The sequence below is a fragment of the Hemicordylus capensis genome, chromosome 6 (genome assembly GCF_027244095.1).
Source record: "Hemicordylus capensis ecotype Gifberg chromosome 6, rHemCap1.1.pri, whole genome shotgun sequence".
Lineage (NCBI taxonomy): Eukaryota > Metazoa > Chordata > Lepidosauria > Squamata > Cordylidae > Hemicordylus > Hemicordylus capensis.
In genome coordinates this window covers 72,547,848-72,573,909 of record NC_069662.1, presented here as the reverse complement: position 1 = coordinate 72,573,909, position 26,062 = coordinate 72,547,848, and the positions used below count along the sequence as shown (strand labels likewise).

At 48.0% G+C, this 26,062-nt stretch overlaps 2 long non-coding RNA genes across 2 annotated transcripts; one reads left to right on the top strand and one right to left on the bottom strand.

The window, feature by feature from the left end:
* The first annotated feature begins 2,508 nt into the window (after nucleotides 1–2,508).
* LOC128330662 (uncharacterized) lies at nucleotides 2,509–5,383 on the top strand. The gene is made up of 2 exons (XR_008310198.1): nucleotides 2,509–2,568; nucleotides 4,581–5,383. It is a non-coding gene; the product is annotated as an uncharacterized LOC128330662 (long non-coding RNA).
* Nucleotides 5,384–12,512: 7,129 nt separating this feature from the next.
* Nucleotides 12,513–19,381, bottom strand: LOC128330574 (uncharacterized). The gene is made up of 2 exons (XR_008310163.1): nucleotides 19,201–19,381; nucleotides 12,513–12,721 (listed from the first exon to the last, which is right to left on the bottom strand). It is a non-coding gene; the product is annotated as an uncharacterized LOC128330574 (long non-coding RNA).
* Nucleotides 19,382–26,062: the final 6,681 nt, after the last annotated feature.

The following is a 26,062-nucleotide window of genomic DNA, read 5'->3' as shown; positions in this document are numbered from 1 at the left end:
GACACTGACATCACGCACCAGGTCCTGGGTGCCACTCAGGATTAAGTCCAAGGTCGCCTTCTCTCTGATTGGTTTCAAGACCAACTGTTCTAGGGCACAGTCATTGAGTGTATCTAGAAATTTGACCTCTCTGTCATTACCTGACTGAATTTAGCCAGTCTATGTGTGGGTAATTGAAGTCACCCATTATTACAGCCCTGCCTTTTCTTGACACCTCCCTGACTTCCCCCTGCAACTCCCAGTCACTGTCAGCGTTTTGATCCGGAGGGCAATAGCATGCCCCCAGTAGCACGTTTCCTTTCATGCCTTGTATTGTCACCCACAGGGTTTTGTGGAGGACTCCAGTCCACCTCGGTTTTCTAGCTTGTTAGATTCTATCCCTAACATACAGTGCTACTTCACCTCCAAGGCGCCCCTTCCTGTCCTTTCTATCGAGGATGGGATGGCATTTGCCGAACCAGATACTGCCCAGCTCCCATCAGCATCACGATGTGTGATGTACGCAACCTTCACACCAGGCAGGCAAGTCACCGTGCAGTCAACACATGGTCACAAACCCATCTATCTATACCTCTAATGATTGAATCACCCACTACAAAGAGGCCCCGCCCCGCAGGAGTATCCCCTGTGCAAAAGGATATGAGCTCATGTTCCAATGAAGGGGTCCCTCCTAAAGGAGCATTTCCCTCTTCCTCAGACCAATGTCTTCCTTGCCAGAGACCTTCATTCTCCCTGACAGCAGAGGAGCTATCAGCCCTGGAGTGGGATGCCTCTACCGTGTCCCTGAAGGTCTCGTCCACATGCCTCTCTGTCTCTCGGAGCTTCTCCAGATTCACCACCTTGGTCTCAAGGGAATAAATTTGTTCCCTGAGAGCCAGGAGCTCATTGCACCGAGCACACACCCATGACTTCGGCCCATGGGGCAAATAGTCATACATGTGGCACTCTGTGCAATACACTGAGAAGTGCCCACTCCCCTGCTGACTTTCTGTCTCCGTACCGCTTTTGTTGGCTGTTTGCAGTATTTAGAGATAGTTTATTAGGATAGGTCGCAGCTCTACTGGTCAGATATTTAACTGTCCAAACAGCCTTTCTCAAGAATATGATGGAGGGATTCGTACTTACATTCCCTTCTCCTCTGCGCTTCTTGTGATCACGGGGGCTTGTTCCAGCCTCCTCCGCACACTTCCTGCTAAACAACTGCAAAATGCCAACGTCCTGTTTGCTATCCCTGTTCACTATGCTCTGTTCGCTATGTTCTTGGGCCTTCACTTCTTATGTCGGGAGTAGGCTTCCAACTGAGGCACAGGATGTGGGTCCAAGAAATGTCAAAGGAATGTGGGGTCTCCCACAGCCCTAGCTGACTATGCCCCCTCCAGGTCGGGACAAACAAAAACACTGGGGTTTGCTAGCCTTGGCAAATGCTAGCTCTGGCAAATCACACACACACACACACACACACACACACACACACTCCTTAAAGAGAAACCAGCCCCTCAAAATCTCCCCTCCTCCTGTTAGTTGGTTTGAAGGGGGGAAGGCTAGTTGTTCTGTTTAGAAAAGCCTGCTCACCTCCTCAAGCTGTGTCTCCTCTTCACAGAGTAGGCTTCTAACTCTTTGTTGCCACTGCTTCTCTTGCTCCAGTAGCTGGATCTGTTTCCTTCTTGTTCTCTTCTTCGTATGCACAAGTCTCCCCTGCTGATGGGGTTGGTGGGAGAGAAGCAGCTACTGTAGCTAGCAAAGCAGAAGCAATGAGGAGAGGCCACCACTCTATGCTAGAAGCACCATTTTCTCTGTCTCCACTGCTGACTTGCAGTTTCATACAGTGACATGCCCAGAAGAGCCAGCATAGTGTAGTGTTTAGAGTGTTGGACTAGGACCAGGAAGACCCGAGTTTGAATCCCCTTTCCACCATGAAACTCACTGGGTGACTCTGGGCCAGTCATATATCTCTCAGCCTAAACTACCTCACAGGGTTGTTGTGAGGATAAAAAAAGGCATGTACACCACACTGAGCTGCTTGGAGGAAGAGCGGGATCTAAATGTCAAAATCAATTAAAATAGATTAAATAAATTTTCAAAAGATAAGGCACCTGGGCAATGGAGAAGAGGTAGAGACCACTGTCTGCATCAGGAGCGGGGCCAGGATCAAGGGGAGGACACCTGAAAGGAGGGTGACAGAGTGTAGAGGAGCTGGTGGGAGGCGGTGGTAGCAGGCAGGTGAGACTACACCTCCAGAGGGGCAGGGTGCCTACACTTGCCATCCTAGGGCATAAGTGCCGCCTGAGACTGTCACCTCACCTTGCCTCATGGGGGAGCCATCTCATCTGGATGAAGAATGCCTTAGCCCACTCTTTGCTGCCCTTGGCCTTCGTCACCATGCATTTCTGGATGGCGAGTCTCCTCCTCCACAATTCCCACCATCGTTGGAGAAGATCCCAAGCTTTAAAGCCAGTAACTCGTGTCTCTGCTCTTCCACCTAGGACTCAGAAAATGGTCTGGGAGAAACTCCGCTAAGCAGGTGAGGATCTGATCCGTCCTGTGGATGGAAACCACTTGGAACCCCAGGTAAGAGTGGGACAAAAGCAGGATTTTAAAAATGTGTTTTTATTTTTAAAAGGAAAAGGCCTTGCCTCGAACAACAAGCAGGATCTTTTGAAATGCGTCCAAGAGTGCTTGATGTGCTGCAAGCTTCTGGGCTCTCTTGGCGGCCATAAGAAACTCTGAAAGACAATACCTTTCTGTTATAAGAAAAAGAGATTGGTCTGAGATATATAGGCATGTCTTAGTTTTAGTTGAGTTGAGTTTATTACTGTCAATGCATATAAAGATAGCTGTTATCCAACATCCTAACCGAGCCAAGAATCTAGAAGACTGGACAGGATGATCTAGGCATGTCAATTTGTTGCTGAAAATGATTGAGCTAATAATCAATGCTAGCTGGGTGAATGTCTAAAGAATGCTGTATCTTGGGCCTGAGAATCAAAGGGACTGTTCTCATGACCAGCCTAACGCGGGCAAGGGCAGCCCAGCTGATGTTAGGCCGGGATCTCCATGGATCCCGATGCTTCTCACCTACCTAACCCTTCAAACCAACCCAGCTGTTAGCTAAGATTTTGCAAGCGCACCCTTAACCTGGCTGCCGGTTATTGTGTGTCTCGTTGGGCTGAGTTCAGCCCTAGGAGATACAGAATCTGACAGGCAAATCCCCCATTGCATTGTGCATGTAGTGCATTGTAGAATATTTATTTATTTATTTATTTAACATGCATCCTCCAAAAATAGCAAATAAGCATGTATCTATTCTTTATATGCGGATGATATGGAAATCATGTCCCAAACCCCAATTGGTTTGAGACGTGCTTTGTGCCTCCTTTCAAAATTTTGTTCCCAAGAGTTCATTGAGATAAATTATGGAAAAACTAAAGTCCTAGTCTTTGCAAAACGACCTAGGCAATATTGTTGGTCCATCAATGGTCATAGGATTGCACAGGTCCAGGGATTAAGCTAGTGCGGGGCCTGTAGCATATGTTATAAAGGTGCCCTAAATTTAAAAAATGCACATGGGAAGCTCCAAGGGTGCCGCGAGAGGGAGGAGGGAAGTCACGCAGCACCTCCTTAGGAGCTAGGCATGTTTGCTTGCTGCGAGAGAATATGACCCGACAGCAAAAGTCAGGCTCCGAGTGCCAAACAGGGCACAGAATTTCCTTCCCGGTGGGGTTTGGCTGACTGCAGAGGGAGGCATGTGTGCAAAAAGTGTGTACAAGCGGCGGCAACCCGCTCCGTGTTTGCTGCCAAGCAGAACCTCCCATCTCGCACCACTCAGCCGCGCTCACATTACAGGGCAGACTGAAAAGCAGTCCCGGTGCATCTAGCTAAACGCCCAGTTCTCCTTCACTCCACGCCACCGTCAGGCAGACAAACGCCCTGCTCTTGGCTGTTTGATCTGCTGTCGCCCCCCGCCCCCCTTCCTTCCTTCCTTAGTTCCTTCCAAAAGGCAAACATTTGCATCTCTTTTGCAAGGGAAACAGACTTTTGGCAGCAGCAGGCAGCGAGGATGGAGAAGCGGCACCAACTCAGTCGAGAGCAGAAAGAAGAAGGGGCAGTTCAAGCTGGGCATGCGGGGCCCTCAGAAACGCGGGGCCCGTAGCAAATGCTACATTTGCTACTCCGTTAATCCGGCTCTGCACAGGTCAACTCCTTTAAATACCTAGGAGTGGTTTTCCATTCATCAGGCTCACGCAATGCCCACCTCAAATCTACTTTGTTGACGCCACAGCTAACTACGAACCTTATGACATCTTTTCATTTCTCGAGGGGGGCTTCTTATATCCCCGCTGCAGTTAAACTATTTGTATCCAAAGTCCACTCTCAAGTGCTGTACGGAGCCCAAATAGGACCTGTTAGCAACTTCACGGCTTTAGAAGCCCTGCAGTCTACATTTCTGAGATCTATATTGTTAGTCCCCCAATGCGTGCCTAATGTTGTGTTAAGACGAGAGGTGGGTATGATTAGATTGGAAACTTGTTATTGGAGGAATATCATATTATTCTGGTTAAAATTTGTCTTCTCTTGTCTAGGATTGGCCCCCCTTATTAAGACTGATTGTTTCAGATTGAAGTGGAAGACCCAAATTATTGACAAATTGGCTCATTGTGGTTTCTCTCAGGATGAGATGATCAAAATGGGATATGATCGAGCCAGGATTGAGATCAAACAACGTATCATGGACATGGAACTGCAGGAAGAAGTTGATTCCTTGCCTAAGAATGTCTTTTTGGGGGATCAAATGTTTAACATTCAACCAGCTAGCTTTTTGAGTCTAATTACCATTCCTAAATTTAGACGTGCTTTGACGCTCGCCTGTCTAAATGCACTTCCATCTGCTGTTATGGAGGGAAGATTTAAAGGTACCCCTTTCTCTACTCGACTTTGCCCTTGCGGGTCTGGTCAAGTGGAGACAAGTGCGCATGCCATTTTATAATGTCATTTCTATAGGGACGCCCGCTTAAGATTAGTGTCCCCTTTGCTGCAACGTTTCCCTGGGCATTTGGATGACTTCTATTTGAAGTATTTACTGTCCAGTCTTGATGACGACCTAATTTGCAAAATGGCAAGGTACTGTTATATCATTTGTAACATCCGCTTAGGTTTTCATTAATGTTTTGCCTTCTGTTTTCCGTGATTCCTGTTTTATGATTGTAATGGTGGGTGCTCTGCTCTCTTGGGCTTTCAGTAAGATCTATCTGGAGTTCACCACAACTGTCTTAATTTTAACCTGTCAATATTACAATCTGTTTGATTTATTATGCTGAGTTTTTTGTAAGTATGTATGTTTTACCAAATATTGGTCTATGACCGCAATAAAGGATGACTGACTGACTGACTGACTGAAACTGTTCAAATTGGGATTTTGAGAGCAATAGAGGGAAAGGCAGAGCCAGCATGGTGTAGTGGTTAGAGTGCTGGACTAGGACCGGGGAGACCCGTGTTCAAATCCCCATTCAGCCATGAGACTTGCTGGGTGACTCTGGGCCAGTCACTTCTCTCTCAGCCAAACCTACTTCACAGGGTTGTTGTGAAAGAGAAACTCAAGTATGTAGTACACCGCTCTGGGCTCCTTGGAGGAAGAGCAGGATATAAGTGTAATAATAATAATAATAATAATAATAATGATAATAGAAGTCCCACTACTTCCATCCATCCCATCCTTCCTTTCCCACCCTCATCCCCCTCAAGGTACTCTGTGAGGCAGGTCACATGGCTGTGATTAGAACAGACATATGTTTCTTCCTGCCTGGGTAAAGTGCTGGGTATGAGAGCTGGGTAGGAAGGCACTCTCTGACTCGGCTCCTCTCCCCCAGAAATCACTTCTCTCTCTCCAGCCTTTTACTTTCACACAATCCTAAAACAGGAGCATTGTGTGAACTGCCTTTATATCTCAACGTTTTGCAGGTCACCATGAGTGACTAGGAATATTTCCGGCAACAATACTGTAGGCGATCACAAAATGAGAGCCTCCTCTCAACTCCTGAGTTCTCCACACACTGGGAATTTGGAGGGGGGAGGAGTCTGGCTTTGTGTCGGGCAAGCAGAGATCCCTGGGGAGGAAGTTGGCAACTATGAAGAGCTGGCTACCAAAGCCAATCCACATATGTAGACACAATACATTTACAGTGGACAGCTGCTTACATATTAGATCAAACTAGTTCATCACTTCTCCGAGGTAGTGAATTCGCAGACCATTTGGTTATAGAAGTGATTAGCAATTGGCAGACTTCTGTCTACGCTCAGCACACAATGAGCTACTGGCTTGCTCTCTCACCTACCCATGGAGGTAGGTCATGACACTTAAATGAAGCATACCTGCAGACTTGGTATGAAAGCTTCTTTTCACTGAAATGACAGTGAAAACAGCAGGTCATCCTTACCGTAATGAGGCAACTAGACCAGCCATTGAAGCCAAGATAGTGATTGGTTACGTTTTGCCATTGGTAGCTGTGCAGACTTGCTGTGGAAAGGGCCTCTCTCTGGTACAGATGGAAACCTGGATATGAATTAAAAAAGAACTCTCTGTATATGGAACAGGAGTTCCCAACAGGGGGTACTAGTACCTCTAGTGGTACTTGAAGGGCTCTCGGGGGTATGCAGAGACCTCCTGCCACGCGATGTGTTCCTCATCTGAGGACTGCCGGCTGGAAGCCAACATGTTCTCAGCGATGTATCTATTGTAGAAGGGGAGGGAGGAGGGTGAAGCCTCTCTTCCTGTGCTTCTGACTGGCTGGCTACGTGCAGAAGCTCAGCGTACTCCATCCCTCATCCTGACCGACAGAATATCAGCGCCAGGTTTTAATGCTACAGTCATGAGGCAGGCTATTCCAGCCACAGACTTACATCCAGAGCAAGTTAGTCATCAGCAGTCTTCTTGAAATTAGTGGGACAAGTTGATTAATTTCAGTGGGAATACTCTTGAGTAACTGAGTCTGGATGTAAAGCCAGTGACTGGAGTAAGCTGTTTCATAACTGTAACTTTTAGATTTGTGTGTGCATAGATACACAATAGACTGCGCTACACTGATGACACCACTCTGAGAGCTGAGAATGGGGCTCTAGTAATGAAAGTGAAGGAGCACAGTGAAAAAATGGGACTACAATTACATGTAAAGAAGACTAAACTAAAGACAAGAAAGGGGTACAGCAACCAGCCTCAGAATAGACACTGAAGACACTGAAGTGGTGGATAGCTTCTCCCTTTTAGGATCGACTGTCAACGGTAAAGGATTCAGCAGTCAAGAAATACGCCGCAGACAAGCACTTGGTAGGGTTGCAATGAAGGCCTCAGAAAGGATATTTAGATGCCTTGAGGAGTCTACACCTACAAAGATTAGAATCGTTTGGACAATGGTTTCCCCATGACACTCTGTGGATGTGAAAGGCGGACTCTGAAGAAACAAGATAGAAAAAGCATTGACGCTTTTGAACTTTGGTGCGGGAGTAGACTCTTGAGGATACCATGGTCAGCCAGGAAAACAAACCAATGGATCATAGAACAAATCAATCCAGAATTTTCACTCGAGACACAAATGACGAGACTCAAACTATCGTACTTCAGACAGATTACGCGAAGACCCAGCTCCCTTGAGAAGTCTATAATTCTGGGGGGAGTTGAAGGAAAGAGAAGAGGACAACCAGCAACAAGGTGGATGGACTCAATTATGACAGCAATGAATGCATCACTGAGAGACCTGAGAGATCACCCTGGAGAGAATCTATCTATGTGGTGGCTAAGAGTTGACACCTACTTGACGGCACTTAATCAATCAGTCAATCCATCCATACACACACACACACACACACACACACACAATCTCTACAGGGTATCTGAATTGAAGGACTGGTCTGTGAGCAGAAAAGGTATGCTTTTCTGGTTGGGAATCCTGTATTAGAAGATTAGAAGTAAAAAGGTTGGGAATCCTGTATTAGAAGATTTGCACAAACTTCTTCTCCCAGGGGTGGGGATGGAAGGTGAGCTTCAATCCTGCCTGGAACATGGCATGGATGTGGGTGTGCTTGGGCACACCCATCGGAGATGCTTTGCTGGCATGATTGGAGCTACTGGAGTGTGGCTCCATCTTGTTCTACAGAGGTCATATGAGGCATTACATCAAAGCTGTGTTTGGATCCAGCAGGCCAACCGCTCCACTGCCAGAAGTCTATGTACTCCCTGATTCTACCGTTGCATTGCACAAGCACAGTATTTTGAAAGAAATTCAGCGTCCTGAGACATTTTCCTCCAAAAGAAGATCTACAGTCCTCAAGGCTGTAATAATAGTCTTGAAAGGTATGTCTAGTACCTGGTGAAATCTCAGAAATGTGGGGAGGAAACTGGGGGTGCTGAATAGTAGAGGCTGGCAGGGATGCTGGTGTTATTTCTGTTTTTAAGTGCTTTTGTTTTGCATCTGAAGATTGGATTGTAGATTAAATTTTCTGTAATTTGAAATTGTAGACTAGGTAGAGAGGCAGGTGGCCAAATGATAAAGAGACCATTTTCATCATCTTAACACAAATGTAAGAATTGCTTTGCTGGATTGCATAGATGCATCTAGTCCAGCATCCTGTTTCCAACAGTGGTAAGCCAGGTGATTCATGAAAGCCCACAAGCAGGACATTAAGACCGCAGGCCTGCCCTGTTGTTTGTCCCCAGGACTTGCTATTCAGGCTCATCCGGGGAGATATTACTCAATGGCTTTCACTCTTATACAGTTGGAGCTGTATCTGGGGCAGGCTGTGGCAGATGCAAAGGTGGCCTAGGTGTGCTTGTTGCCACCTCTCTACACGCATCCTCGAAGCTGCTTCCACCGCTCAAACAATATGCTATGACAGTTTTGATTCAATTTGGCTGCTGCAGTCTGCTGAAAATTAACATCTCTCTCTCTCCGATACGGAGGAAGCCTCTGGTCAGATCAATGTGGACTGAACTGGAAAACTACGTAGGAGATCTCCTCCTCTCCATTCCGAATACATTTGTGGTAATGGGTGGTGATTTAAACGCTAGGCTGGGCCCTGATGACCATACTTCATACACTCAACAGAGGACTTATCCACCCAGTCCCGAGGCAGACGGGCTCCCTCTTATCCATCTTTCAAAGGACCAAAGGTCAAGTTATGCAGGTATCTGCTTGAGTCTAATGACCACCCGACTTAATCTCTGCATTCTGAAGGACTCGCTTGAAAACGACCATCCTGCCAACTTCACCTATCTGGCCTTCTCTGGGATGTGTCTGATTGACTACTTTATCGCCTCAGGGAACCTTCTCCCTCTGGTGGAGGGTTTTGAGGGTTGTCTCCAAATTTGACAGTGATCATCTCCCCATCTCGCTCCTTCTAAAGCCTTTCATCTATCAGTCCCATATGGAGAACCATGATCATCCCACCATATCCTTGGTGGGAGGAGCATATTGCCGTGCTAATGGGTCTCCACAACTGGATCAAGCACTAAGTGAGCTACTCGCCTCTGACCACCTGCAGTGTATTCAATCAACCTCTCTAACTAACAACCCTACTTCTGCACCTTTTGAGTCCTACAATGCCCTCGTCCAGGAATAACAGCAGCTCTTCTCTCGCAAGATCTGTGAGCTACGTGCACAGTGCCAACAGGCCTCCAAGCAGTGGTTGGATAAGGACTGTGCTAAAGCCCCAAAAGCCCATCCCTACACCTATCAAGTCTATAAAGCTAGTTCTGGACAGTTGGCTGCACAGAATCTCCTTCTGCAGAAAAGACAGCACAAACTTCTGCTGCTTCGTAAGAAAAGAGATGCCATGAAAGATGCCTGGATGGGTCTCATTCAGGCCATTAGAGCCAAAGATTCTGCCATGTTCTGGCTTCTTTACAAAGCACTCTCCCACTTATGATCCAAATCACCTGGACTGTCATCTTCATCCAGAGATCTGGGAGAACTATTTTCATGACCTATACAAAGAGCCTGCTGCTGTTTGCAGAAGTTCCACCTGTGCCATTGAAGACACTCCAGCGTGGGCACCAGTGTCAACCTCAGAGATTCACAGTCTAGTCACCCAGTTAAGACTGGGGAAGGCTCCAGGCGAGGACCTTATTCCACCAGAGGCCGTAAAAAATAAGCTAGACTGGTGGGCCCCTGTCCTGGCTTCTCACTTCGCCTATGTTGACACGAGTGGCCAAATTCCCAAGAACTGGGGGGGGCAGTGATCATTGCCTTATATTTAAAAGGGGCAAGAAGGATGACCCTGCCAATTACAGACCCATCACTTTGCTGAATACAATCAGCAATGAGAGACACCTATCCGGGAAGCTTAAAGATGGATTGGAACAGGAAAATCATCTTGCTGAGGAACAAGCAGGATTCAGGGAATGGCGCTCGACCATTGACCAGTGCCTAGTTCTACAGCACCTTATCGGGAAATACTCTTCCTGCCGGGTGACCTCCCTCTATGCCGCCTTCATCGACCTTAAGGCAGCATTCAACTCCATCTCACGTGTCAAATGAAGGGAGAAGCTGGAAGCCTCCTGCATTGACCGGCGCCTGCTATACCTTCATTGCACCCTGCACATGAACACATCACTCCAGGTGAGATGTAGCCCCTGAGGCCACCTCACAAGAGCTGAAGGGCATCAAGCACGCTGGGAGATACATTGCCATCCTGTTCTACGTGGCTGATACAGCCATTCTCTCAAGGACCCCCATTGGCCTTAGAAGAACACTGAGGGCCCTGACGCTGCACTGCAGGGAGAACTGCCTGGAAATCAATGATAAGAAAACTAAAATTATGGCCTTTGTCAGGAGGCCCAAGATCCACTCTTGGCACATTGAGGGGCATAAGATTGAGCAAGCTGCACACTTCAAAGACTTGGGAGTACTTTTCCATTCTGGTGGCCAAGTCACTAGCTAGCTTCTCGATGGTGCCCAATTGGGCCCCTTCCCCAACATTGTGGCTCTGGAACTTGTACAATCTAAATTCCTGCGGGCAGCGCTCTAAGTACCGAGATGTGTCTCCAGTGCCTCTCTGTTATGCTCCAGTTAGTCACTCAGTGGGCCAGAAACTGGGAAGAAACAAAGCCCTGGTAACAGACAGTCTATTACTGACTTGGCATCAGAAAGTCCTATACAACTAGCACAAGAAAGCATATTTCATGTTTAGCATGTGCCAGGCTCTCCTTTTGATCCTGTGGCAGCAGGGCAAGTCAAGGCATGGCGCTAGGGGATAACTCTGAGGGACAAATTACTCTGCCAGTGGTCAGAGGTGTTGTGAACACTTGATACCTCTAAGGCAGACCTGCTCAACTTAGGCCCCCCAGCTGTTTTGGGATAACAACTCTCATAATCCCCAGGCACAGTAGCCAATAGACAGGGATTATGGGAGCTGGAAGCCAACATCTGCAGGAGGACCAGAGTTGAGCATCCCTGATCTAAACTCAGCTTACTCTTCCGGGACTTTCTCCCTGCCAAGTAGGAGCAGACCCAGCTTCTTGCTCACCTGAGGAAAGCTATGACAGCCTCACACCTTCCACAGCATTTAAAGGGGCACAGATTGAGGAGACTGTTTCCTAGTTGGCAGCCTTTTCTCATTACCTTGGCCACCTTTCTGCTGGAAGTGAAGGACTTTGCACAGTCTCTTGTCTCAAAGACAGTGGAGGACAGACTAGTGAGTCAGAAGGCTAGAGGGTCAAGACACTGGTCATCCCTTCTCTACCGCTCTGACACTATCCCATTGGAATGTAGATTGCTACTCTCCGGGACACTTCTTTCCTTCCAGCCACTTCCTTTCTCTCCCCCTTCTCTTCCTTTTCCTTCTACCTTGCAACCTGCAAGCTCTTCTCCCTGCACCATGTGTGTAGAGATGCAGAATCCATCTGTATCCAGCTAGCTAGCTAGATTAGAGAGCCTAACTCCTCACTTTCCTATCTAGAATGGAGTTCTTTAATAAATGGCTTTTATATTGATTTGAAACTATGAACTGGCTCCAAGTTACTTTACTCTCAGCATACACGCATGCCTAACCAAATTCCGCTGTGTTGTGCCTCTGTGCACTCTGCTGTAATGAAAAAGGGATTCTCTTACCAGAGAGAATTCCCAACACTTTCAAGACTGGCAACTGGGGGCTGGGCAAGAAACTGCTGCCACCAAGCAGCCTCCTCCCCTTAAGCCCGTACACCAAAGCCTTTCACAAGTTACTACCAGAGGCAGTAGGTGGTGGGGTCAGTGAGGGGCCTGCAGCAGAGGCAGCAAATGGTGGGTGAGCAAGTCCTCAGCCGAATCTGCCCCTGCTGCTGCTAGAGTTATGCTGCTAGAGTTATGATAGTCAAGTAACTGAGGGACAGGAGTATTCTTCCTACCCTAGAGGCACGCACGGTGCACAGGTCTCCCGATTTCAGAGCAGGAACCAGAATGCTCTACAAAACCTCTGAAGCTTCCAAATGTTGTTCTGTACATAAGCAGAACTCTTGCTGTAGAGACCATGGAGGAGGAGCAGAGGTGTGTCTTTCAGAAGAATATATTTATTATCAATAATAATAATAATAATAGTAATAATAATAATAATAATAGTCATAATAGTAGCAATAATAAAAAATAACACTATTTACAAAAATAACCAAGGTTGGTCTTCTCCAGATCCACTTCCTCCCCGCTCAGTTGCTCTTCTTCCACCTTCGCTTTCTCCCCCCTCGCTTCCTGCACCCGAACTTCTGAAAATATGAAGTAGATACAATCATTAAATTAAAATGCTCTCAGTAAATTGGGTTCCCCCTAGTGAATCTGGGAGACATTTCTTTGTTGCCATTACAATGGCAAACTAGAAACTGTGGGCTGGTTTCCACAATTGCTTTTCCATAACCTTCAAACCTTGCTTTGTGGTTTGCCAGCACAGCCCAATTCTGGCTCTCACAGATCTTTGACAGGATTGCAGGTACACAGACAAGGTGTCTTGCAGCATTCCCGCTCTAAACCTGGTCTCCTACGGACTGAAATGGTTGCAAAACCATAATTCCTCATAGTGGGCTGGTTTATACAATTCTAATGAGAGTAGGAGACGGGTCCTACCCAGGTTTGGGAGCTGTGTGCGCTCCCGTTTCCCTTCATAACTAAAGACATGTCAGAAAAATATTTTGCAAAAGCAGATGTCTCCTTCAGATCCCTTCCTAGATCTGGTGCTCAGGTCTGAAAAACGGAAGGCTGTTCAGGTGCTAGAAATGCAGCTCTGGATTCCACCCCACAAATTTTGTTTGAGAATCCCATCACAGAGACCAGGTGTGTAGGGATGAAATGGAGTAGGGGGGACTGCCCCTCGGCCGTGGGCCCCACCTGGGTGCAGCCTCCCCCCAGGGAACCCTTCCCCCCCCAACTGCTACCTGATGATGCACCTGTCTCCTTCCCTGTTGTGACATTGCCCCAGAGGCGTAGCTAGGGCAAATAGCGCCTAGGGCAAGCACTGAAATTGCGCCCCACCCCCAAATATCTGACACTCATCTTTCAGATAACTTCACCAGAATATCACCTCAAAAATAAAAGTCAAGCTTGTTCATCTTTTAATTAACAAATGATGGCACTAACTGAACATTAAAACTGCACCTTACATGCTTTCACTGATGCAAATTGCTGAGGCAGCACACATACAGCCTTCTTCAGAAAGCAGGAATCACCACACCTATCAGCTAGTCAGAGAGGGACTGGAGACTGGATGGAGTCCTTACATTCCCTGATCTGCATGTTCATTGCATTCCAAATCCAGCAGTGTGTATTAGCAACCCCCCTGCCCTCCCCCCCCGCCAGCTGCTATCTGCCAGCAAGCAGCAGCATTCATGTTTTTTCTATCCCGCTCTTCCTCCAAAGAGCCCAGAGCAGTGTACATACTTCAGTTTCTCCTCACAGCAACCCTGTGGAGTAGGTTAGGCTGAGAGAGAAGTGACTGGCCCAGAGTCACCCAGCAAGTCTCATGGCTGAATGGGGACTTGAACCCGGGTCTCCCCAGTCCTGGACCAGCACTCTAACCACTCTCAAGGCAGTGTGCGCACACCTGCATTCAGAGTGGGGCCTTACAGCCTCAGTGCCTCCTCCAAAACACAAGTCAGCCTACATGCACATACAGCTACAACATGCAATAAAACAAACAAAAAACCCACTCCATCTTCAGAGTAAGATACACAAAATGAGCAGGCAGGGCTACTGCTGGGCAATCTCAAGGTTAGGGCAAGGAAGAGAGAGAAACTAATACATTAATTCATAAGGGGTACACTTAGGAACAATTCTGGAATGTTAATCCAACTGTCCCCTCCTTTCCCCTTCCAATCAATCAGAGCAAACAGCATAGGAAGAGAGATTTTGTTCATCCATGTGCCTATTTTTTTAAATTTATATTTACACTTATATCCCGCTCTTCTTCCAAGGAGCTCAGAGTGGTGTACATGGGGTTTTTTTATCCTCACAACAGCCCTGTGAGGTAGGTTAGGCCGAGAGATACATGACTGGCCCAAAGTCACCCAGTGAGATTCATGGTTGAATGAGGATTCAAACTCAGGTCTTCCCAGGCCTAGTCCAACACTCTAACCACTACACTATGCTAGCTCTCAGGAAAAGTCACAAAGAAATCCATCAATTACACCTGTACTCATCAGCCTCATAGAAGCAGTCTCTGCATATTAAGCTTTTTCAGGTTTCTTTTGGTGACTGCATTGTTTATGCACCTTAATACAAGTCTGTTTCTACATTGGTGTGCATGCCTGGCAGTAAATAAAAAACTTATTGTAAATTCTAGAAAGTGTCTTCAACTTTCAGATGTAGAACCACCTTTTGCACTTACGTTTACAATTACAACCCTTTTTCAATTACACATGATTTACTGCACATTTTAATAGTCAACTCTTTTCAAAGACAAGACTTAAATCACAAAATCCATTTTTAACAAACTAAAAGTGCTATCATTAGCTTCCAGCATATTTCCTTTTTATGACCTTTATATTTAAATATATTTATTCTTCTCAACTTAACCATATTTTGATTTTGCATTTATTTTCATAAACATGCACCACCACAGGCTACTGCCAATTACTGAATAAGCCTCCCCTCCTTGATGGAATGGGGGCTGCCTTAATAAAGCACATAAAGAAATGAAGTTGCGGACAAGGTGCAGAACCCCAGAAAGCCATCTGTAGTCCATATGCCCCCCTCAGGGGCGTAACTACTATTAGGCAAGGGTAGGCAGCTGCCTGGGGGCCCCCACGCCTTGAGGGGCGCCCCAGAGGCAAGTCACATGACTATCTATTGTGAAGTGTGTGTGTGTGTGTGTGTGTGTGTGTGTGTGTGTGTGTGTGTGTATCAGTGAGGGGCCCATTTTAAAATGTTGTCTCTGGGCCCACTCCAGCCTTCTTACGCCCCTGCCCCCCCTCATGGTTTTACCTTGTAGGAGAAGCCTTAGCCCTTTCTAATTACCTCAGAGATCTGGTGGAGTGGTAAACTACCCACTCAACACCCCCTGGAGTGTTGGGGCACATGTACCCCAACCTTAGACTCAGAGGTACCAACCCAGAAGTATATGGAATTCAGGCCTGTGTCTGATTTCATTTTATATTAAGAGTTCAATTAAATGCCTGAACTTGAGGTGAAGCCCAGATCTCATGACTGCCCGGTAAATGATTTGTAAAGGCAGGGGTAATCTAGCATTGGTTATCAGTGTTTGTGGAACTCACAAGAGACTCAATGGGTCAGGCTTAATGACCAGTCTCACACTGCTGAAATTATCCCTTTTCCTCACTGACAGGATGCTTCTGCCTCAGTCAAATATATTGATTAACTCGTCTCACTCATGTACCCCTTTTTATGTTACTTTAAATATTCTCTTGTTATAATGACACACTAGATAGAGGTACACAAGAAATAATGTCATTGCTGTCTCACACAAATAGAACTAATTCTCTCACTAACTCCTGACCTTTAACACCTTTTGGGATCAGGCTAGCAAATCTGGGACAAGAGAAGGGGCCCATTTGCAACTCAGAGATGCAGATTTGCTTTGGGCAATGTCCCCTCCTCAAGATAGCAGTTAACAGAAGATGAGCTTGAGATCTCTCTGGACTGGCTGAATAATTAAAAGATGATATCCAGAAGATAACAGCAAGTTGTCACCTTTTTGGGGACCCAGGAAAAGATGAGGAGATTTGAATAGACTCTATGAGAGATCAAAGGAAAATACCACTATAAAGAACAGGCTTACTGGAAAGAGAACTAGCAGTCTTTTGCCTACAGGCAGTCTTGTGCCTACACGCAATCTTGTGCCTAAAAGCAAGATCTGCTCATGAGCAATCCAAGGGTTTTGCTGCCCAAGCCGCGGGACTAGAGGCAGGAACTCTGTCCATGGGCAGGAACTGTCTGTGACTTCCACTGCGCAGTGAGAAGTCAAGACTTCCCCAGCCATGGTGCTCTGACTCTCAGCCGTGCTCTGAGCAAACTGCATGCTTGATCCAAAAGCTCTTGTCTCCAGCCAACAGCTTCTCTCCTTCAGCTGAAAGATCCATCGCTCTCAAGCCTCTGATCCTGGTAATATGTTGCCTCTACAAGCCTTGGATCCGTCCATCCTTTCCCCTTCTTCTCCATTCCCCTCGTCCCTCTAATTCCTGATCTCCCCAAACCATGCCAGTCCTCAGCCTTCCTTACCCCCCCCCCCTTTTTCCATCTCTATCTGAGTTGTATTAGGCTCTAGGAAGATTTAATACACACACATGTGTTAGTTAGGAACACTGGGTGAATATTGTTGCTGGTTAGGGTTGAAATACTGTTAGTAATATTGATAGAATGTTCTGCTTTCTGCTCAGTTAGATTGATGTTGTTATTCTTTTATACTCAATAAAGCCCATTGAATCATTTAGGTTTGGTTTGATCTCTTTTCTTCCTTGCGTCCAGATCCTACATGGTCACTATATAAAAGAACTTGGTCACTTGGTGACACTATGAGACAGGCCTCATTTTGTATGCTAGCTAATGAGCATATTCAGTATATAAATCAGGCCTGGACCACAACAGGAGGAAGCAGAACACAGTGCTACAATCCAAAAGGAAAAAAGAAAGCGTTGCAGAGCATCTATAAGTGTCAACAGTTGCACGCTGAGAACGGTTAGTTGCACTAACAGCACTACAGTGGAACAGGGAGGCAAATCAACATTCTGCAATAGATGCAGGTACCAGTCACCTCAACTGTTTTGCTTTTTTAATTAAAATCAGCTGGTGAAAAACTATACGTCTGAGCAAAGGGACAAAAAGCAAAGGATCATGATATTTCCCCCCAGCAGTTATTTTTTTCCTCCTTAATGTTGCCCTCTCAAGGCTCCTTTTCCATCCATGTGAGAAAAAAGCAGCCAGAGGTAAAAAACACTCCACCCATTTCTCTGCTGAAACTCGCAACTGCCAGTGGCCATGTGTAATTCGAATCACAACCACCCACACCCGAGAGAGTATTACATGTGTCTGTTGTAGAAGGCACATCTTAGCCCTGAGACTGCTTCTACAGCTAATCTGTGGAATGAAGAAGAAAAAAGCCCACTAGCATGTCACCATCAACTGTTGACTGTCTGGACAAACACAGAAAAAACCCAGTGCAAAAAACTAAATACAGTTTTATAATACATCACTAAAGATGAACCATGACCACTACTGGCATAAGAGTTATGCCTTCTACAAAATAATTCAAAGCAATTTATTTTTGCAATTCCCTATTCCACGAAAGCAGACAGCAAAGCTATTACCCATGAGCTGCTGGAAGGGCAAACCAGCACAGCTAAGTACCTACTCTCTTCTGCCCCCCTCCCCTCTAACCCCCTCCAACAACAGAGCACAGAGAAAAGCCCACCCAAAGAAAGGAAGATAGGATTTGAGCTGGATGTGGAGAGGGGTTGCCTGCAAAATTTTGTTTACTGAATAAGGAGCACACCTTGGAGTGAAGAGGTGCTTTCACGCAGCAAGCCTACCCTGAAATGAGACTGAAGAGCTCCCTCCGGCTCTTTAGAGCTCTAGGCCACGCCCTTTTGCATGTGAAGTATCACATGATGACATCACATGCAAAGGAGTGTGGCCTCGAGCTCTAAAGAGCTGAAGAGAGCTCTTCAGTCTCATTTCAGGGCAGGCTTGCTGCCTGAAAGCATCTATTTTCCCCCTCTGGAGGAAGAGAAAGGGGAATAGATGCTTTCAGGTAGCAAAGGCTCCCTAAAAATAATCGGAAAGTCAGTTCTCTGTGGGGGTAGGGGCGGGGGCGCAGGCTCTCTGCCGGGACTCAGATCTCTGTTGTGCGACTTTTGCGGCTGCGTGAGTGGGGGTGGCAGCAGGCACCCAGCAGGGGGGGATTTTCCAAAACAAACAAACCAACCCTGAAAAAAACCACACAACTGTGATGGTTGGGTGCGGGGCATGGCAAGCACTTGGCGCTCCCCTGCAACTGGCGCCTAGGGCATGTGCCCTGCCTGCCCCACCCTGATTATGTGTCTGCATGGCCCATTCAGTCGGCGAGTGCTTTCTGCACTGGCCCAGTAGGGTTCTTCCTTCATCTCCCTGGCAAGCAGGGCAAAGAAGCCCCCAGCTGGGCCAACACAGAATGCACTCTCCAGTTGGATGCGCTACACATGCTGCTCAGCCCCAGAAACGCCTCCAGCATTGGTGTCCTGACTCAGGGTGGAAGGGGTATGGCTGGCCGGGGACAGCACAGCCGGGGACAAGCCTGCCATCAGAGGAGGAGGCAGCGGCAGTAGCAGTATGTGTGTAGGGAGACCCAGTGCTGGCAGAGGAGACCTCGTTGCGTGGCGGGGGGTCCGGCCTGGCAGCATTGGCAGGAAAAGGGCAGGCACCTGCCTGTCCAGGGTTGCTGCCAGCCATCCTACGCCCCGGACAGAGACCGGGAGTGGGTGAAGTACTCCAAACAGGGAACTGATTCATTTGTGATTGTTTTAAGCCTAAGTATATAGCAATGCATGCAGAGCATCCTATATTAAGTCTGCTCAAAGGGGGAGTGGATGGTTCATGTAGGGTAGAGTCAACTGGTATGAGTAAAAGGTTGTGCAAATTAGCTACCATGAAAAAAATGTATCTGACAATCGTACTTTGTACTAGGCTGTCTTACAGACCAGCTCTAATATGACGAGGTTAATGAAAGGAAGAAGCAGGCCCAGATTACTCTACATTTACTTACCCCATGTAAAGGCAGAGGTGCAGATGGAGGTACGGACTGATGTACGGATGGAAGTGCGGATGGAGGTACAGACCGATGTCCGGATGGAGGTGAGGATGGAGGTGCAGATAGAGGTACAGACTGATATACGGATGGAGGTGTGGATGGAGGTGCAGATGGAGGTGCAAACAGGGTTGGTGTTGTGGACCTGACAGAATGAAAACAGACATTAAAGAGAATCTGCTGCATCTAGGCCAGCCTGAGCACATTTGCTTACAGCACTACACAAACCAAACATATACACCTTTACTCCAAACAGTCTGTGCTCTATCAAAGGCAAAGTTGCACCTAGGTAATTTTGGAGCCTGGACCTAAAGGTTTCTGGAGCACCCCACCCTGCAACTTAAGCATCATGCCCCTACACACACACACACACACACACACACACACACACACACACAAAATATTTTTAATAGGTGGGTTCTTGAGGGCACAAACAGCAACTGAACTCACAAGAATGTAAGAATATAAAACAGTTACACTTATGCAGATATGCACTAGCAGAAATGTTTCAACACACAACTTAACATATTCCCATCCCACATATCTCCCCCCCACTCCCCCCTCTGTCTCTAAAGCACCTGAAACAGGTCACAGTTATACTTGAGTGCCTGGTCCATTGAGGGCCAGTAGAGACCACACCACCCAAAACAAACTAAAAAGGATTTGGGGGCCCCCAAGGGGTTTGGAGGCCAGTGTTGCCTCTAGCAGGGATTTCCAGATACTGTTCACTACAACTCCCAGCAATAGCCTTTGGCTGCAATGGCCTTTGGCTGGGGATTCTGGGAGCTGTGGTCAACAACATCTGCGAATCACTGTTTGAGAGATCACTTTTGGAGGCCCTGGACTTCGGCCCCAAAGTTCAAAGTGCCTTGCTCCATATGTCCCAACCAGGACCTTAAGTTCTTCTTCAGAGGCCCTCCTCTGAGTGCCCTTGCCAAAGGAGGTGAAGTGGGTGGCTAATAGGGAGAGGGCCTTTTGGGTGGTGACACCCCATTTATGGAATAGCTTCCTGAGTGAGCTTCGACTGGCTTCCTCACTTTGTTCTTTTAGATGCCACCTAAAGACCTTTTTGTTCTGTCGGACTTTTAAAATTTTGATTTTCAAATTTGATTTTTTAAAACTGATTTTTAAAGAGTTTTAAAATGTCTTTGTATTGCATTTTGTATTTCCTCTCCCCACTCCCACCCCTGCCCCTTTTGGTCTCTTATGATTTAATGTGTTGTATGTTTTCATTTCATGTTTTAATTTCATGTTGTCAGCCGCCCAGACAACAATTTGTTATGGGATAGCTAACAAAGTTGTTCATCACCATCATCGTTATCATCATCATCATCATCATAATCATCATCATCGCCACCTTAAATTTATTAAAGGCTGATATCCAGAGCAGCAACCAGAAAATCTGCTCCTAACTCAGCCAGATTGTTCCAGAGCGGAGGGCAGAGGCGGATCCAGGGTGGGGCAGCCAGGGCACGTGCTCTGGGCGCCCCCTGAAGAGGGCATAATTTCCATGCCCCACCATCACAAGATTCAACCAGTGGGCGCCGCCGGAGGGTCCCGGTATCTCCGGATCCCAGGTGGCCGGCGAGCGGACCAGTGGCACCTGAACCACCCCCCCACTCACTCTCACAGGCTGCAGCAGCACACTCACACGAGATCTCTGGGCAGCGTGGGACGGGGGCGGCGGGTGGGTACTCCCATTGGATGGTGGAGAGCGCAGGCCAGGCCTGAGAGCTGTCTGGGCCACCCACACCAAGCAGGGTCCACGTGGCAGGGAGACTCGCAGCAGCAACTGCTGGGTGTTTTCATGCTGCTGTTCCGTAGTTTGTGTGCTGCTGTTTGTTGCCCAGCAGGCCACACAGCGTCTGCCTGCCCTGCTGGCTGCCTGCATTCTTGCATCAACTGCATACAGATTCGTCATAGGAAGGTAAAGAGCACTGATGGGGGCAGGAAAGTGCAGCCAGAATTGCTCCCCTCCCCCAGGGGCGTATCTAGGGCAAAGAGCGCCTAGGGCAAGCACTGGAATTGCGCCCCTGGGGTTGCCAGGAGTCAACACTGACTTGACGGCTCACTTTACTTCTCAGCAAGGTTCAGAAGTCACATGAGGGAGAGACATCCATGGATGGCAAAATGTCCATCAAGTGTTTTGAAATATCAGTCTCAAAGTTGAGACATACCTACAATCCGGAAAGTACATCCTTCCAGAAATCCCTCAGGGACCTCTTTTTGCAAGGCAATGGATACTGACAGAGGCAGGGAGAACAGTGAACATCGCTCCTCCCTCCTGCTGCATGCACACTCTGCTGCTTGGGAACGTTCTGGATGAGTTAGGAGCAGCCTCTTGCTGCTCGGGATGTCAGCCACTCTTTTCCATTCGATTGGCTGCGGTGCCTTCCTACTGCGCCCTCTCCTCCCTCTAAAGAGAGGCCTAAACATAGTTACATAGGAAGTTGCCTTCCACTGAGTCAGACCATTGGTCCCTCTAGTTCAGAAACTTAATGGGGTTCGAGGCGGCAGTCTTCTCCTCCCTCGTCATTTGGTCATCACTTGGCAATTACTTCTCAAAGACAGAAGCTTTTTCAAAGTCGCTCAGCTGTAGCGCTAGATCCAGTGTCAGCTCCGGTGCCGATGCTGCCCGAGGTGAGGTCCATGCGCTGCTGGCCACACCCTTGACACTGACGGCAGCATCCGGGGACAAGGCCAGAACTGCCTCTTTCATGCCCCCATTCCTCTTCACTGCCATGCAGAGGGACTTTGAACTGCAGATCAGCAGTGTGGGAGGAACAAGCTCCCTTTTCACCCTCCTCACTGCTGAACCTGCAGTTCAAAAACCCATCCCCAATGGGGAAGAGCGAAGGAGGTCACGGAGACAGGGAGGGAAGGTGGCGGGGAGCCAGAAGTGGCTGGCAGGTGAAATGACATCTGGCCGGCGAAGGGCAGGGCACTCAAGCGGGACTGTTATTCTGCAAGCAGAAGCCTTTGCTGTCATTATGCTTGAAATGCAGAACTGATTCCAAGTGTGTGAACAGGGCGCTTTCCAGATTGCACGCTATCACACTGTCACAAAGGGTCCCTTCAGTGTGCTTCTGTGGAGCCTGTGTTTTGACATCACAGCCCCTGTGTTGTAAGGAAGGTGCCTTTCCTATTTCTGACACCGCCTTTTGGATTTTATTGCTGTGTCACAGCCCTATAATGTTGCATCTGCATTGCAAAAATAAAATAAAATAATAGCTGTGTCTGCCCGTTGTAGGAGGCTTTCCCCCTTATAATGGCTCTCTAATGTCGGTTGAATTTGGCACCACAAAACGTTGCAGTTTACACCGCTTTCTGCGGTGCACGGCTCACAATCTGGAAAGCGCCCTGGTGACCAAATGATGGCCAACCTGCACATGACCTGAGAGCCATCATTAGAAGACAAGTGCAACCTGGAAGCAGACCCTTTGGACTCTCAGTCACAGGGGGCCCCAATCTGGGAATGTGTTGTGCAGCGAGGGGCAGAGTCAAGACTTTCCTACTGTGCTCTATCCATGTGAAAATTCGCCCCACCATACCAAAGCGGCCATTTGCCCCCAAAGTGGTGATTTGGCATTCAAAACGTTTTCAAAATGGCATTCAAAAGGTAAAGAACGGGGGAGCAGTCTCACAAAAATAAAAGTAAAGTAAAGTGTGCCGTCAAGTCGATTTCGACTTCTGGAGTCCACAGTGTCCTGGGGTTTACTTTGGCTAAAATACAGGAGGGGTTTACCATTGCCTCCTACCACGCCATATGAGATGATGGCTTTTCAGCATCTTCCTATATTGCTGCTGCCCCATATAGTACCTGCGGGGATTCGAACCAGCAACCTTCTGCTTGTTAGCAGGATGACCCACACGAGTGTATGGAGGAATCCTGGGGAGACTCCCGGGATCAGAAGGCTTGTTTGAGCCTCCCGGCGGAGGTCTCCTGGTGTGTGGCTGTGGCACGGAGCCATGCCAAGGCGCCACACGATCAGAAAACCTGGGTTAGTGGAGCACTCACTCAGCTGGGTTGAAAGGAGGGCTACATTGGCGGGCTAGCTGCCAGAGAATCACTGGGTTCACCCGCAAGCCTGGTGGGTCTCACGAGGATGGAAAACAGGGCTGGGCTCTTTTCGCCCGGTTTTCCTCCATCATGAGAATAGCCTCATTGGATAGAATACAACCATTACTTACATTCTTCTTGAGCTGGGCCTTCTTGGAGGCGATTGTTCTACCGCTGGCGGGCTTGGTGGACCTGGCGGGCTTGGTGGCGCTGGTGGCACTCTGACAAAGAGAGAAGAGCCAAAGTTATGTGGCGCTTGCAGAGCAGTAATAGGGTCTCCAATGGTTTCACAGCTGGGTATCATGTCTCCAAGACTGTTTGGCTGTTATGAACCTGGCTGTATTGGCACAGTGACACTGCACCAATTTGCCCTGCAAAAGTGGTTCACATCATGGCCAAGATTGTGTTAGTGGTCGAAAAGAGAGAGCCTTAGCGATGAACCGCTTGTATCGAGAACAGGGTACTGGCTACACTTTTAGAAAGAGCAAATCCAAATGGTGTGCTAAGTAAGGCGAAATCCTGCAACAGGAATCAATGACGTACATGAAAGAGTATGGCATCATGTCTTCCCAGGTTTGCACAATTCCCTCTGCTTCTACAAGCCAGGGGGAGGGCACAAAGATCTATGCCCAGTGCCGAAGTCCCACATTTGATTCAGCTTTACAGCTGAATGACAGGCAAACTGTTCCAATGGGGAAGCCATTAACTGTCTCTTGAAGCGAAGAGAATACCAGGGCAAAACAACATGAACGGGGTGGGGGCTTAATTGTTCTTGTCTTCTCGACAGTGTCTCCCGCCCTCTTCCACCTCCAGATCCAGCCTGGGCAATAGAAGGCAGATAAAATCGCCCCCCTCCCGCAACAGCAGGACAGAGCTCAGCAGCGATCCAAACCATTCTTCTCGGCGACCTCAGCCTGTCGGGGAGGAGGAAGCTTCGCCAAGGGGAAGTTTGCTTCTCTCCCGCCTTCCATGACCTCGGGCTCCCAGCAGCTCCCTCTCCCTCTCGCAGGCACGCTGCATGGGCGAGGGAGCAGGGAGAGCGATGGCAGGCAGGCAGGCAGGCAGCTGCCTTTGCGCTCCCTTGCAGGCATGCTGCACGGCAGAATGGAGAGAGCCAGGACTGGCCGGGGGGCCCTCCGAGGCTGTGGGCCAGGAGGCATTCGTCTCCCTTTGCCTCATTAGCGGGACGCCCCTGGACATCAGAAACGAGAACGGCACCTTACTGACAGCGCAGGGACCGCGATGCCAAAACACAGGCAGGACGGAAGCACACTGAAGGGGCAGTAGTGACACGGTTGTCGCATGTAATCTGGACAGTGCCTAGGCTATGAAAGCGGATATTAAGCACAGCCCATTCCCACGCACGTCTACTCAGATTGAAGTCAATCCCCTTGCGTTCGATGGCATGGACTCCTACATATATGTAGGGAGGGGATTAATGCAGAGGGCAGCTGTTTAAATTCAGCATGAGTTCGGGAGTCAGGAAAAGCTCATTTGCAGGCTCATTCTGGGAAATGGTGGGAGAGAGGCATGGCAATCCACCCTATCAACCCCATCATTTTGTCCTCCATTTCCCAAGTTTATTTATGTTCTTGCACATTAGAGAAAGGTTTCATTTAAAAAACAAAAAATAAAACAATACCAAGCTGCCCAAGGAGTCCCTCAATGCAACTTCCCACATCAGCACCTCAAAGCTGGCAAACCTCTATTGAAAAACAATTGTGGAAGAGACATTGCAGGACATATAGTGGCCACCAGGGCCAGGAAATGGCAGAGCATCATAATCAACCACGTTGTCATCAAACCACTCCTCATGTGCCTCAATAATGCAATGCTTGTCCACCGGGGGGGGGGACAGGAGGGGGATGCGGAAAACATCGGAACACAACAGGCTAGCAATGACGTCGTCTAGATTCTCTGTAACAAGTGAGTGACTGAAAGAGAGTGATTCTGAAGGAAAGGGCTAGTGTGGGAGCAATCAGAGATAGGATGTTCTGTAACCCATGCAGATCTGAGAATATTCCTTTCATTTATACCTCTCCCGGCTGAATATAGCCTTGTCTCCTGAGGAGTCCTCATCATGCTGTTTCTTTCCCCCGACTTTATCCACACTCTCCTTGAGCCGAAGAGGCTTACCGAGCACTGGAGAACCTGCACTGGAAGACTGAGCAGAAGAAGGGGTCCGTGGGTCACAATCTCGTGACAATGAGTCACAACAAACCAACTTCAGGGTTTGGGGTGGCTATCATGCCATTATTTAGAGGTTTTCTAGATGACAGTAAAATATGCTACAAACGGAGCTTGCCAATGAATATCAGCTGAGAGTGCACAGAGAATCCAGAGCCTCCTGCAGATGGTTGCTTTTTTCTTCTGGCATCTGATGGGGAGGTCACATGGGAAGGAGGCTGCTGGTGCGATTTTCACTGCGCCCCCTTGCTGGCCACCTCTTGCTTCTCGTTATTAACCCACCCCTTTTCAAATTCATTTGCTGGTGAATGTGAGCTAATCACCAAAAGCAAGGAGTGGCCAACAGGGGGGTGCAGCAAACATTGCACCAAGGGCCTTTTCCCCACGTGACCTCCCCATCAGATCCCAGGAGAAAAATCAGCACCAGTCTTGGGGAGGGTCTGGATTCTCTGTAAACTCTCAGCTTGTATTGATTTGCAAGTTCTATACAGAGCATCTTTGACTGCCGTCTAGAAAACATCCTGGATATATGATCGTAATGCCCACCATTTCTTGACATTAGAATGCCAAAGG